The sequence below is a fragment of the Ornithodoros turicata genome, unplaced genomic scaffold (assembly GCF_037126465.1).
Source record: "Ornithodoros turicata isolate Travis unplaced genomic scaffold, ASM3712646v1 ctg00001419.1, whole genome shotgun sequence".
NCBI lineage: Eukaryota > Metazoa > Arthropoda > Arachnida > Ixodida > Argasidae > Ornithodoros > Ornithodoros turicata.
Window position 1 is genome coordinate 32,431 of NW_026999600.1, and position 14,050 is coordinate 46,480.

At 45.4% G+C, this 14,050-nt stretch overlaps 1 long non-coding RNA gene across 1 annotated transcript; it reads right to left on the reverse strand.

Annotated features, from left to right (window-relative positions):
- Positions 1 to 528: 528 nt before the first annotated feature.
- LOC135376989 (uncharacterized) lies at positions 529 to 13,306 on the reverse strand. The gene is made up of 6 exons (XR_010417955.1): positions 13,229 to 13,306; positions 11,038 to 11,116; positions 10,637 to 10,670; positions 4,691 to 4,729; positions 2,904 to 2,945; positions 529 to 582 (listed from the first exon to the last, which is right to left on the reverse strand). It is a non-coding gene; the product is annotated as an uncharacterized LOC135376989 (long non-coding RNA).
- Between the last annotated feature and the right edge of the window lie 744 nt (positions 13,307 to 14,050).

Here is a 14,050-nt window from a genome sequence, read left to right on the forward strand (position 1 = left end):
CAAATTCTTCGAGTCGAATATAAAGGAAACATTTTGCCTGGTAGATCGGAACGATATAAGGAATCATCTGACAAGGCCTGTTTTACTTCACATTTCGGGTCCAGACTGGCCCTTGATTATGTCAGAACAATGGTGGTGAAATGCCATTTCGTCCTCACCTACCTCACTACCTTCTGAATAGATACTAACAGAGATTTGGCGCTTGTACACCTACTTTAAACATATCATTTATCTGCTAACATTTCCGTTCGCTCTTGATTTCCACTCCGCCTATGCGGGAAAACCGGTCCATTTTGCAGCTATTCGCTTCCTATTCGCTAGGGTTCTACACTTCTATTTCTTCGTATTCGATTATCCAACTCTGTTGTTCGCTTCGTATCCGCTTCCTTTTTCAAACCATTGTTTGCACAGGATAGTTAACATGCAGGTGGCGGAGACGTTACCCTGTATGTCGTGATGTAGTAGGCCGATAAGATATCTAACAGAGTTGCTCACTGAAGAAGGAGCGATAACCATATTCGCACTCACATTCATCGACGAGATTTACTTCATCAGGACGTTGAGCGGGAGCGGGAGCAACTTCTGCGGTACCAAAGGCAATGCATTAAGCAACACAGGTAAACGAGTGAGTCAATCAGAACTTGTGGACCGCGCACAATCTGCAACTCATCTAATGTTTCCATCAGCGTCATATTCTGATGGGACCATTCATCCGGCTGTGGGATATGAGTCATAAAACGGCCATAATGGCAGTTATCAATTGTTTTGCGAGTATATATTTCCCGCTGAACATATGCTGCTTGCGCAGAAATGCTACACTTGTAGAAGCCGTATGTTATTTGAAAAGCATTGCATGGACCGAGGATCTGTGCCGCAATCTGTGGCGGTTTCAAAACCATGGTAAACATGTCAGTAGATAATGTCGTAAGTTAATATATTGTTTCATAAAGTGTGCATTATTGCCTCGAGTTCATAGCACTGCTGCCTAATTAGAACCCTTGTCGACACAAGTTTGATAAAGTGTATTTAAACGCAAGATGCAAACACGTACAAGAACAGCACAACACACTCCGATAACACTGATAAAGCACTCACTCAATAGCCGAAATCCCCTTCTTATTTACATCCTCGACTCGTGTAATACTCTGTCCGTCCATGGGACGTTTGCTGTGCAGTCATACGCCGAATTTCGGAGGCGATGCCTAGTGGCATTCTTACTCTGTTCTCAACTGTATCTTACATTTTTTTTAGATGTGCACATCATGACAGTGCACATTCATCAGACACTGTTGCTACACTTTGGACCTTCACGATGGGATGGAATGAAATGGTCGCTCAATCGGTGCAATGCGTTTGTCACCATTCTGACGTAGTCAGATAATGTCTATCCTCGCGCGACTACTACGGGAAATGCACCGACATATGTCTGAAAGCGCCTGAGGAACACCCAGGAAAAACGAGATGCCATTAATTATTAATGTTGTACCATTGTCACGTGGACCAATCATATCGCTCGACGAGCTTACTTAGCGCTAATTTTGATTTCGCAATGACATTCAAGCACTTGATGCATATTTCCATGTCGACGCTACGTATCGCTTTGTTTAATTCACCGAGCACCAACCCTAATGCCCGGCGCGCCCCCGGTGTGGTTGCTGTTGCATGTTAGCTATGTGTCTCCTCCCTGTCCTTCCCCAAGTTTTTTTCCTCCTTCTTACATATCCTCGTGGTAGTCTGTGAAGTCAATATGCACCAGAGCTTGTAGTTGATAAAATTCTTACTGAGAACCTATATTGACACAGGTTTCCTAAAGTGTAATGTAATGAGACGAAAATACAAGAGGAGCGCGACACCCGAGTCAAGCACTCCTTCAATAGCCGCAATCCCCCCTTATTTACTCTCTTGACTCACGAAATTCCCAGTTACCCCTTAGAACCCTGAAGATGGGATGCCATGCCGGGGGTCCCCGAAATCCACCATTTAGAATAAACGCTTAAGAATAAAACATTCAAGAATAATCCGCTTAAAAAAATACACGGTTAAAGATATATCTCCTAAAATAAAGCGCTTACTATCCCCGTTTAGAGATCACCGTTTAATAATCCACCATAAAAATAAACTTTCAAAATCCCCTCACCATCTAGCACGGAGGCGGACTGATTGCAATTTGTGCCGGGTTAGATCAGGTTATGTTAGGTTAGGTTAGTTTGGTTTCGGTTAGTTTAGGATAGTTTGGTCCTGTGAGGTTAGTTTAAGCCCCTTGCTTGCAGTTCACCTTGATTTGGGCCATACCACATGGCTCGAGCAACTGTAGGGTGAATTCTGAAACGATTTATTTTTAACGATATATTCTTGTCCGTGGATTCCTTAGCGTTTTTATTTAAACAGGGATATTTCGGCGATTATTTTTGTGCGTTGATTTTTAAACGTATGTTCTGGGAGATATATTTTTAACAGTGGGTACTTACGCGTTTATTTGTTTCCAACGGGATACACCCGCCATGCCTGTTCATGGGACGTTCGCTGTGCCGCAATGCATCTCGTTTTCTTTTGCAGGTTGAAATGAACTGACAAATTTACGGGTGTGAGGTCTTTCGTAGTTTTCTCAACTGTAAATTTCACTTCTTTAGATGGTATATAGTCGACACTGCCGATGTCAGTACACGCTGTCGCTACACTTGGGACGTTGACGGTGCAACTGAATGCAATGGCAGCTCAATTGGTGCAATGAATCAGTTACTGTTGGCAAAGCCAGTGAGAATGTTCGTGGATTCAACCCCCATCGGCAACCCTGCCTTTGGTAGTGCTTTTCAGAAAACGAAATGAGGGTGACATCCTCATTTCATGTGTAACATTCCCATAGAACCCCACCCGAAATATATACGCTGCTGTCCGTCACGTACCCGGGACTATAACTGCCTCCGACGTCTGAGCACTTGCCATTCCTGAAATATGAATTGAAAAGACAGAGAGTCAGCATCTCCGAGAGCGCGATGTCCATTGGAAGACGTAACTGCTATGCCGCCAAGTCGCAGCGTTCAAAATTCAGGGTCTCAATCCTACAGAGATCATGGGGCCTGAAAATTACCATGTTTCAAAACACGATATTACTGAGCAACATGCTTTTTTATGTTCGTTCAAGTCGCTTTACCGAATGAAATATAACTGTTATGTAATGAGTGAACTGTTATCTTATTTATGCAAATGTAATGAATGTGACTGGTGGAGTGGTCGCGCTATGAGAGCATTGGGGAGAGAACTCTTCTCAAGCGGTTACGCCACTGCGCTGTAGAAAAACACATCAAGGCTTATTCGATTAACTAATGCAGCAGCTTGACGAGAGGTATGTCGCGCAGAGCGAGCGCTGTATTAGCTCTGCTCAGCGTGGCTGGGGGGAGAATGTCAGTAGTCTACTGCGGGGAGTCACAAGGCATCCAAGTACGGAATGACGATCTCCTCTGAACAGCGCCATACGCGTCCGCCTCCTAGACGAGCCAGCTGCTTCTGCTGTACTGTCGGCCTGCTCATTCCCTTCGACAACCGCAGTAGGCTGGAACCCACTGGAGAACCAGCCTGAGCCCTGCTTCGTAGACGAGCTCGTAAGACATTAGCATATCTATCACCAACGGTGCGGATGAGTCTTTGATGCCAGAATTTTGAATTGCTTGCAGCAAATTTAGAGCGTGCCGACATATGCCTGAAATGGTCGGAAGGAAACCCATAAAAACGTAAGCCAATTGCTAATGTTAAGCTCCTGCCTGTGTTACGTAGACCAATCATTTCGCTTCATGAGCTCATGTAGCGAGAATACTGATTTTGCAACGACATTCAACAAAGTCAAAACGCTTTATGCGCGTTTCTATTTCGGAGCCACAAATTGCTCGCTTTTTTTATATTTGGTGGTTGTGCGTGGTGCTGTAGCTGTTACTGTTACAGGCTGCTCAAAAAAGCGCAACCACACATAAAGCACTTCCTCAATAGCTCAAATCCCCTCTGTACACTCGACCCATGAAAGTCCCAGTTACCCGTTGAGACAGTGAATATGCGATGTCATGTCTGTTAATTGTGCGTTTGCTGCGCGTCCATACATTTCGTTTGGTTTTGCAGGTTGTAATTAAATGCCAAACTTGATAGCCTTGTCTGTTTTTTCTTCATTTCCCCAGCCGTGAATTTCAACTCCTTACATGCGAAATAGCCTGCAGTTTCGCATGTCAGTAGAACTGTCGCTACAGATTGGACGATCACGACGTAATCGAATGGAATAGCCGCTGAATCTGTGCAAAGCATCTGTCAACGGTGACGTAGCCAGAGGGGAAGTTTGGGAGATTTAACCCCTGATCCAAAAACGTTCCTTTGGGAGTGCTATTGGGGAAGGGAGATGAGGGTGACATCCCCCTGTCCCCATGTAGAATTATCATCAGCTGTATAATCAGAACTGGCATGATTTCTAGAAGGTAGCGATAATACCACAGCATCATTCCTTTCGTTGAAATATCAGACACGACTGCACTCGATCTCGTGATAACCCAGAAGTGAACGAAGAGCGAGCTTCTCGCGCCTCCTTGTCCTAACTTTATTTTTATCTCGTATAAACGTGTACCGAAGAACCCATGGGAAACATACCCCATACACCCGCCCCCCCCCCCCTAAAAAAAAAAAATTCATCGCTACGTTGCTGTTTTTCACATACCCAAGTCGGAAGCTGTCGATACCTGAGCAGTTTGCGTCTCTGAAATAAAAGTTAAAACGAAAGCGTCAGCATCTACCAGAAGTGATGTTCACAGGAAGAAGTCACTGGTGTGCCACGATGTTTCAGCTTTAAAAATCCAGAGCCTATATCTAAAAATGTCTATATATCTGCAGGGGCCGAAAATGACCGTGTTTCAAAATAGGACATCACTGAGGAACGTGTCTGTTTCGCGTTTCGTCGACGTACGTCCAAGTGGCTGGAATCCACTTCCAAGAATGATCCAAGAAGCAATGGTTGATGTACGAGAAAATAAAATAAAACTCAGATCTGAACAGCAGAGGTCCAGAGGATAATTTTCGTCTTATTATGCAATCTTTTCCATTTCTAATGCGAATTAAACGAGGAAACATTAATCTCCAACACTTCGTTGCAGTCAAACGTGAGACTTCTTGTGTGACTATCGCCAAGCACAACACATCTCACCCATCATGTTTGATGCCGAGCTCAAACGACCGCCCGTTCAGAACTTTTACCTTCCAACATTCTGCATACATCGTGCATCGGAAGCGAGACGGCTGTCGCAAGGTGTCCAGTCGGGAGGGCTATCTTGAAGAGGTGCGTATTTTGAAGAAATAAAATGAGAACGATTCTTGCCGATTTACAAATAGAAGGTCGTTTTCATCACGGTAAGTCATAATATGGGAAGTGAGGTTCAGCAAACTTACTTAGTGATATTTGGCGATAATTTTATACGTTTATCGTGTCAGTTGTTTTGGGGAAAAGTATCACGTTTGCATGAAGCCAGTCGACTGGTAGTACTTTTTCTAGCGATCCCTGACACAAGTGTTGTGTAATATTTATGCGTAATATTCCGCAGCCTAGCAAATAATTTACTATATATAATACTGTAGCGGCCGCCTGGTTGCGAAATGGGCGTGATGAACATCGCGAGGACGGTGCGACGTATGTTTCGTGACTCCGCGCTCGTGCTAGATTCAAAAACGGCCTGGACATCCCATTCGGACGAAGAATAAACCCACACGTTTTTTGGCTTGCTACATTTTGGTGGCAGCGGTAGGATTTGTCTTAGTGACACGGCAGCTGAAAACTGGTCAGTACTTCAGCGATTTATTCTACCCGACACATATATTCTTGAGATGGGGACCTCCAATCCTAGGAGAAGCACTTTTTCACCTGAGCTCCAGGTAGTTCTTGGACCGACGAGCGAAAGTTATTGCTCTTCCCGTTGTTTGTTTGCCGCAAATGAGAGATAACATGGTTCCGTTTATAACGAGATCCGTTTATTCTTGGCCTCGACTCGACCACCAGAGACAAGGTCACCTCTGCTATCCCTGCAACGCTTGATGCTTTTCAAATAGCCCATACTTTTCTACTAGTCTTGCAGTTATTTCCGCTATCACCTTCCGCAGCATCACACACAGTGGCGTACGTGTCACAAGCCACACCCACGACAGATCCACTGGCGGGACTTGCATCAGCGATAGCTGGATTGGACAGGAAAGTTGATGCCCTTGCCACCTCTGGAAAGTGCACGCCCTGCAAACGTCCCAGTGTGCTACTGCTGCGGCAATCTGAGTCACCTCGCATGCTGTTGTACACGTTGTACACGGGGTTCACGAGGATAAGCCTAGTTCCGGTTTCCCAGATATCCGGCAACAGGAAACTAATCGGCATTCCTTGTTCGGCCTCGCTGGGAACGCCTATACAGTGGTCCACCGGCAACGTGGGAGGTACCTCAATCATGATTACAGGCGCTGTTGAAGGTTCGCCAGTTAGGATGCTGCTAGACTCGGGATCTAGTGTGACTACCCTCAACTACAATATCTGGCAGCAACTGCCGAGGCGTTCCCCGACCCAAGCGACTGTAGCCCAGCCTGTTTACGACATCAATGGTAACCCATTGGATGTCGCAGGAGTTTATGACCTGATATCTGTCCCAGGAACCACCAGTACCGTTCTACCTGGTTTCGTTGTCCGTGGTATACCGCGTGACTGCATTCTCATCGTAGACTTCCTCGTCAGACACAATTACATCATCGACTTCGACGCTCGCACCCTCAAGCTCGTTCGAACACAAACATGACCACAGGGAATCGTACGTCAGCCACTGGACCTCTGCTCAGCGGTCACTACTATACTGCCGCCACATCCGGGTGACTCAGAGGAGCATGAGGTGTTACCTGTGGGGGTTTCCGTGAGCAGCATTTAAGACACGATGTACACCAGTCTGAGACGCTGGAGTTCATGCCGATCCAAAAGAATCTGCATTTAAGCTTCTCCAAAGTTTTTTCCCCTATCGAGGTGGCCTCTGAAGGGGATGTCGTGTGCAGATTTGAATTTCGGCAACCAAAGTTTTTGGCTCTACAGGGACGGGAGGACTGGTGGGATCCTTTCTTCCACACTAAACAGCTCTCGACGATTTCCAAACAATGTTTGTGGCGCAGGTAGTGCTTATATTCGGCCTGGGTACGAATGACCTCAGACAGAACTGGGTCACGCATCTGGTGCTCACATAAATCGGCATGGGACAGTGCTGTGGGCGGCGAATTTGCAGACGAGCCATGCATTCGCGATAGGGCGTCGGTGTTACGGTGCTGTATTCCCGGTGGGTAAATAACACGAAAATTAAACTCAATGAGTTGTTCCAGCCAGCGTGCAACCTGGCCTTCTGGTTGCTTGAAGCACCTGGGTCATTCTAGTGCACTGTGGTCGGTCCTGCAGACAAGCTCCTTACCGTGAAGACATTGAGGGAATATGCGAATGAAATAGACAAGTGAGAGCACCTCTTTGCGTGTGAGTCAGTACTTCCTCTCGGGCTTGGTTAGGGCTAGACTTCCGTAAGCTAGGACTCGCTCCGTCTCGTTTCGCTCTTGAGAGAACAGCGCCGAAACCGCTGTCGCTTGTATCCGTGTCCAAAATGATGGGCAGGCTAAAGTCTGGATAGCGAGGACTGGCGCGCTTATGAGAAGGCGTTTAAGGTGGGAAAAAACAGCCTCACAGTCCTCGGTCCACGCAAAGGCGGTGCCCTTTTCAAGCTGACGATGCAGAGGAGAAGCGATAGTGGCGAAATCTCTGGTGAACCGGCGTTAATACGACCTAAACCCAACAACGATCGGAGCTCCTCCGCACTTGACGGTGAGGGCAAGTTCACGACCTTCTCAGTCTTGGCCGGGTCAGAATGAGAGCCATCTGGGCCAACATGGTGCCCAAGATACAAGACGCTGTTCTTTAAAAAGCTGCACTTCTGAAGTTTGACCTTGAGGTGCCCTGACCGCAGCCGAGAGAGAACGGCGTTGTGGTGCCGCAGGTGTTCTTGAGGAGTCCTACTGAAAACGATGAATGTCGTCCAAATAAAAGGGATAGAATCTGAGGCCCCTACAACGTGCCCTTTAGAACGTGGGAGGCGCATTACAAAGCCCGAAAGGTAGCACATTGAATCCGAAGAGACCGTCATGTGTCGTGAACGCGACCTTGTGTCGGGATTGCGCACAATCTGTTAATCATCGTGTCCTTGCCTGCTACACGTCAAACACAGAATGCTGCTGCTTCATGAACCTATTTTCTTGTCACCGCTATGCAGATCTGATTGCGCTTGAACATGTTCATCGAGCCAGATCACGACAACACTTTAGTTTGAAATCCGATTGGCTGTTCGTAGTTCGATGCTTCTGTCGAGGAACAGTAGAACACGATCAAAGACACCATCATACACAGATGAGACGGCCGCCGGCCCGGCGTCCACCGTTCGAATTTCAAATGAAACCGCCGAGTACCGAAGTGCCGTTTTAAAATTCCGGCAACCAATCCGGACACGCTCGTGGCGTCCGGCCAATAGAGACGCACGGATTTCTTCGTGGGCAGTAACACGCATTTTGATACACATTTTCCAAGAGCTGTGGGGGACTGGCCGTGCTGAGATACGCTCAGAGTCTGTGACACATGCAGATCAAAGTCAGAGGCTACCGGGTAAGTACTGCAATACCAAACGAAACCCAGCTGAAAAAAGACTCAGGTTTCTTCGTATGTATAGTCAAGTGCTCACAGACCGGTACGCATGAAGAACATTATATTAAAGAATTGTTTTTTGCTAGGCTGCTTATGGAAGCGATCGTTTCAACGTACTCATGGCTTAAATCCAATCTAAAGTTCTAACAAGGCTAGCTGCACAGACAGTGCAGCTTCAATAAATGCATGCGGTTGGATATGTTAAGCCCTTTCAGAAAGTGTGTGCTGTAAAAATACACAAAAAATTCCAGAAATAGGAGAATTTCTTTTTTAGTTCTTAATCATATTACCAGCTTTATATTATGGTTTCACTGATGTAAACTTCACTAATCATAACACCAGCTTTATTATACTCGCGATTTCAGTGATGTATCGAAATATCGACGATACAGAATCGAGTATATGTACCGAAAATCAATTTTGGTCCTGTATCTTGTATCGGTATTGGTTTTTTTGGAGGGTATCGAGTATTGGTATCGAAGCTACTTTTTAAGAATCGTGCCTAGCCCTGGCTGGAAGACACAGAAAGATCAAATACATACAACGCCTCAAGTGCATAAGAAATTAATGATGAAAGTTGAAAGTCACTGAAAAGGTTAGCCAACTGTTGGACTCGGACACACATCTTCTGGATTACCGGTCCAGGGCTTTACCAATTGAGCTATACTGACACACCTCCCAGCAATTTCCAAGGGTGCGTCATCTGAAGGGACAAACCATACACCTGCACTTGAGGCTTTGTATGTATTTGTCCTTTCTATGTGTTCCAGCTTCAGCACATCAATTGTCTCATGTTCAACAGATGCCGCTTGCGTCTATCCTGTCGTATGAATGTGTGTATGAGTGAGAAAAATGTAAGTGTGAAAACGGGGATGAGTGAGTGAGAGAGAGTGGTTGGTTTGTCCGTTCAGATGACGCACGCTTGGAAGTGGCTGGGAGGTGTGTTAGCTTAGCTCAATTGGTAAGCCCCGGAGCGGTAATCCAGAAGAGGTGAATTCGAGTCCTACAGATGGCTATCACTGTGTAATATCACTCTTTGATTTGTTCTTTTCATTTTTATCTGTATCTGCATCCTTTCCATCACCCTGTTACCCTCTCATGCTAAAACTCCCACGTCAACTGTATATATGTTCCTCTACCTATATGCTCCTCTATGTTCGTATGTTTGCATTCTCGTGCACGAAATCGTGTGACCATTTGTAAATAAATAAGTTGCTCCTACCGTTTAATATCATTCTTTCTTTTTCTAGGTTGGCTCAATGATAAGCTGGTCCACGTAACCCTTTGATTTTATGGCAAACCTCGTCAGCGATGCTACTTGCTTACACGTCACGCGACACATGGCGTGCATGCTTATAAATATGTTGACGCAAATTTTCAGTGTTACAGAACTCACCACTCATGCTGCAATGTGATACTTTTTTTAGGGGGGGGGGGGGCTTTGGGCAGCCCTGTATGAGGACGTAGATGTCGATACTCCCAACAAGTAAATCATCTTTGGCACAGCGCAGCAGATTTATCCGCACCTACAACACTTCGAACGCCCACAAATGTTTTGCAACTCCGCCAACTTTTTTTTCCCTATGTGCCACTGTTACATGTACACTCTTAAAAATGAACTTGACCACATAGCACGCTCCTAGCCAACCACAATCCCGAATGACAACGTTCTCGCCCCTGATTTGTTGAAAACACAAAATAGGCTCCTCCTCCCGTTTTCAACAAATCTAGCGCGAGAACGTTGTCATTCGGGGTGATGGTTTGCTAGGAGCGTGCTATGTGGTGAAGTTCATTTTTAAGAGTGTATCTGCACCCCTGTCTTGGTGCAACTCTCCTCCACCCCCAAGAGCTTACGATTCTGAACAAAATCTTCGAGCGCAGACAGAAGCCATTATACTGTCAACATGAAGGGGTACTTACGCAGTGCCGCGGTAGAACCGGACATGGCTGTCATCTGGTTTGCAAAAAAGGTATTTTGGGAAATTGTTTTTTGCAAGGAAAACATTAAGTGCCTGAAGGATAAGGAGCAATGGATAAGCGAGTCCGAAACGGAAGAACTGTGGTGGTTTAATAAATAAGTCAAGATAATGATAAATACTTCAAATAAAAGGTTTCTTGTAAAGGCTTATAAGTCTTTCTGGGACGATGTCCCAGCTGGCTAAAAACCAGGTATTGAGGGTCATGTAATTTCAATGAACATGAACGCTGGCTCGAAGTATTCTATTGCCCCCTAATATGGGTTCAGTCGAAACATTTCAAACACATTCCACTGGAAACTACATCGATGAAATGTCAAAGTGTGACAAGTGAATATTTCTTACCTGATAACACAGTTCAAGGAATATTTCAAGAGAAATGTTCGAGGATCCAACTCAATGTTGAAGAAATCCTGGACCAGCACTGTTTGATCAAGAATGGATTAATTAAATCAGATTGCTTGAAGAAACAAATGAATCAGAAAGACACAGACTGAAGCGAAAGCGTCTCAAGTCAACAAAGATAAAGCAGATTCTAGAAACTCATTGATTCCAAAATAACTTTAAGCGTAAAAGGAAACGAAGGAAGGATGAAGTTACTTCGTACTCGTCCAGTGCTGCATGCACTCAAGGATAAGTATTCGCCAAATTGAAACAAGTAGAATAGGAAGGTATCCTGACAAATATCAATGTCAGTGAATGCGCTACTCCCACAGATTTTTTCGTATATCCCAATGGGACAGTCAGGATATGTGGAGATTTCAAGAGGACCGTCAATCAGCTCTCAGTAGTGGATCAGTATCCTTTACCACTGGTCAGAGGAGGGCGTTTGTCCTCACGAGCCTGGCCCTCACCTCAATTTTCTGGGAGAAAAATTTTGCTCACCTCACCTCAAAAAATGTTTGGAAATTTTTCCTCACCTCACCTCACAATTTTTTTCGAACGTTTCCTGACCGCACCTCAATATTTTCAAGCTATTTGTGTACAGTGAACCCTCGTTTATATGACCCCCGATAATCTGACATACGCGCTTTACGACCATACTCTTGGGGAGCAATTTAGTGAAACCTCTGCAAATGCCCCCGTTAATATGACAATTCCACGTTATGACCAAAATTTTTGGGAACGACCATGGTCATAAAAACGAGGGTTCACTGTATTCGATGTGACGTTCGTAGGGATTGAAGAATCTTCGTCATTAAAGTCTCGTTGGTTTTGAGTGACTGCCAATGCACTCGTGAAATTGCTTAGTCGTTTTTTTTTTGTTTTTTTCTTGCTGGCTTTCTTGGCCTAATCAATCACAGAAAACGCTTCGTGGGACGATTGTTATACCCGTAAAAGTTGCGCGTATCACCGGCGAGAGAGGAGGACAGTCCCCGCCCAGGTGAGAGACAGAAGCTGCAAAAAGAAGGAAAGATATCCCGTGTACGCGGGAAAAAAAGTTTTCATTAAGTGCGCGTTCATAAAGTTTTCCTCACCTCACCTCAAATTTTTTTGAAAATTTTCCTCACCTCACATTGCATCAAACATCACCAGAAAAATTGGCCCTCACCTCACCTCACCTCAAATATCGTGAGGTGAGGGTGAGGAAACCCGCACACTCGCACGCCCTCGTGAGGGTGCCCACCTCTGCCACTGGTTGGCGACATTTTCAAGAAATTAACTGGTGGACGGAAAAACACTTTCGAAACTGCCAAGTGAATTATTGCATGTCACACTCGTGCACTGCAATCCGCAGCTACCACCCCGACTCGATTGCGATGCCAGACCAAGTGGTCTCGGCACGGTGTCACGAAGTGCCTGATGGGACGGAAAGGTCAATCGCGTTTTTCTCGTCAACTCTGAAAACGGCGGAAAAGAACTACTCACAATTCAACTTAGGCAATTAGGCTTCACAATTCACAAAGAGGCCCTAGCCATTGCCTGGGGTGAGCACATGTTCTACGCTTACTTATATGGCACACTGCAGGCTTCCAACACATCAACCGTTGACGCTGATACCCTCGCCAATGAAGGGGATATCTAATGTAACATCTAAGCAGCACGCTTCCAACGCTATGCTCTCTTCATCTCCGGCATGGACTAGGATATAGTGCATAAGGAGTCGGAAGCGAACGCCAATGCTGAAGTTCGTCGCGCTTATCTATCCCAGATGTTCCACCGGTGAAGCTGAGCTTGAACATTTAAGCCACCTCCTGTTAACTTCCTGTTGCTCATGCACAACTGCAAGACGCTACCCGGCGAGATGTGTCCAATATATATTTGAGTGTCACGAATGGCTGGGACTCGGACCAAGATCTTGTGCTTTACAGCCAGTTCCAACATCTCGTCGTCATATATGTCGTCTCTATCAAGCTCGCTCATACTCTGAGTTGTCTCGCGACGTAGACCCCGAATTATTACTATCTATCAAGTGTCGACGAAGGAGAAAGCACTTCCTTTTCGTGTTTAGAGATAACAGCTATAAATTCGACTGGATAACTTTCCACGACCGCGTTCCCTTAATAAATTAACCAGTGACTTCGATTGGACTTACCTGTATGTTGAGGCGGATATTTCTGCAAAACGAAGTGGCACAATGAATCGTACTACATCCACAGAATGAAAGATCGTGAACGCGTGACGTACTTCTTCTGCTTCATCCCATGTACGGCATGTATGAGCGCTGTGGAGAAATTCGCTCTTCCAGATAACTTTACTTAAGAAGCGGGAGGTATTTACGCACCAGACATGACTGGCAGCATCTAGAAAATTCACGGGCAACGCAATACGTTAAATATATATAAATTAAATTTATAATAAATAAATAAATAATAATTAAATTAAATTTATTAAATAGATATATATATATATAAGTCGTTTATATAAGTCGTTTTATAAGTCGTATATATAAGTCGTAAGTAGTTTATAAGTCCCAAACGTCGCCACACCAGCATTGTCCACGTGACCTTCCGACGCCACTCACTTAAACGTCGCCCACCTACGCATTGCTGATGAAGGCTCAATAAGGCCGAAACAGCTGTCCAATGCTGGTGTGGCGACGTTTGGGACTTATAAACATATGTTCAACGTGCAGCCAAAGAGCGTATGCTATTTTTCTTCATTTAATACTTTACTGGCTTCGCACTGGGCTTTCAGAGGTGAGTCACTCACCCTGACGGGAGGACATCACGTTCCACGTGACCTTCCGACGCCACTCACTTAAACGTCGCCCACCTACGCATTGCTGATAAAGGCCCAATAAGGCCGAAACAGCTGTCCAATGCTGGTGTGGCGACGTTTGGGACTTATAAACATATGTTCAACGTGCAGCCAAAGAGCGTATGCTATTTTTCTTCATTGATTCCTGCATTCCCGG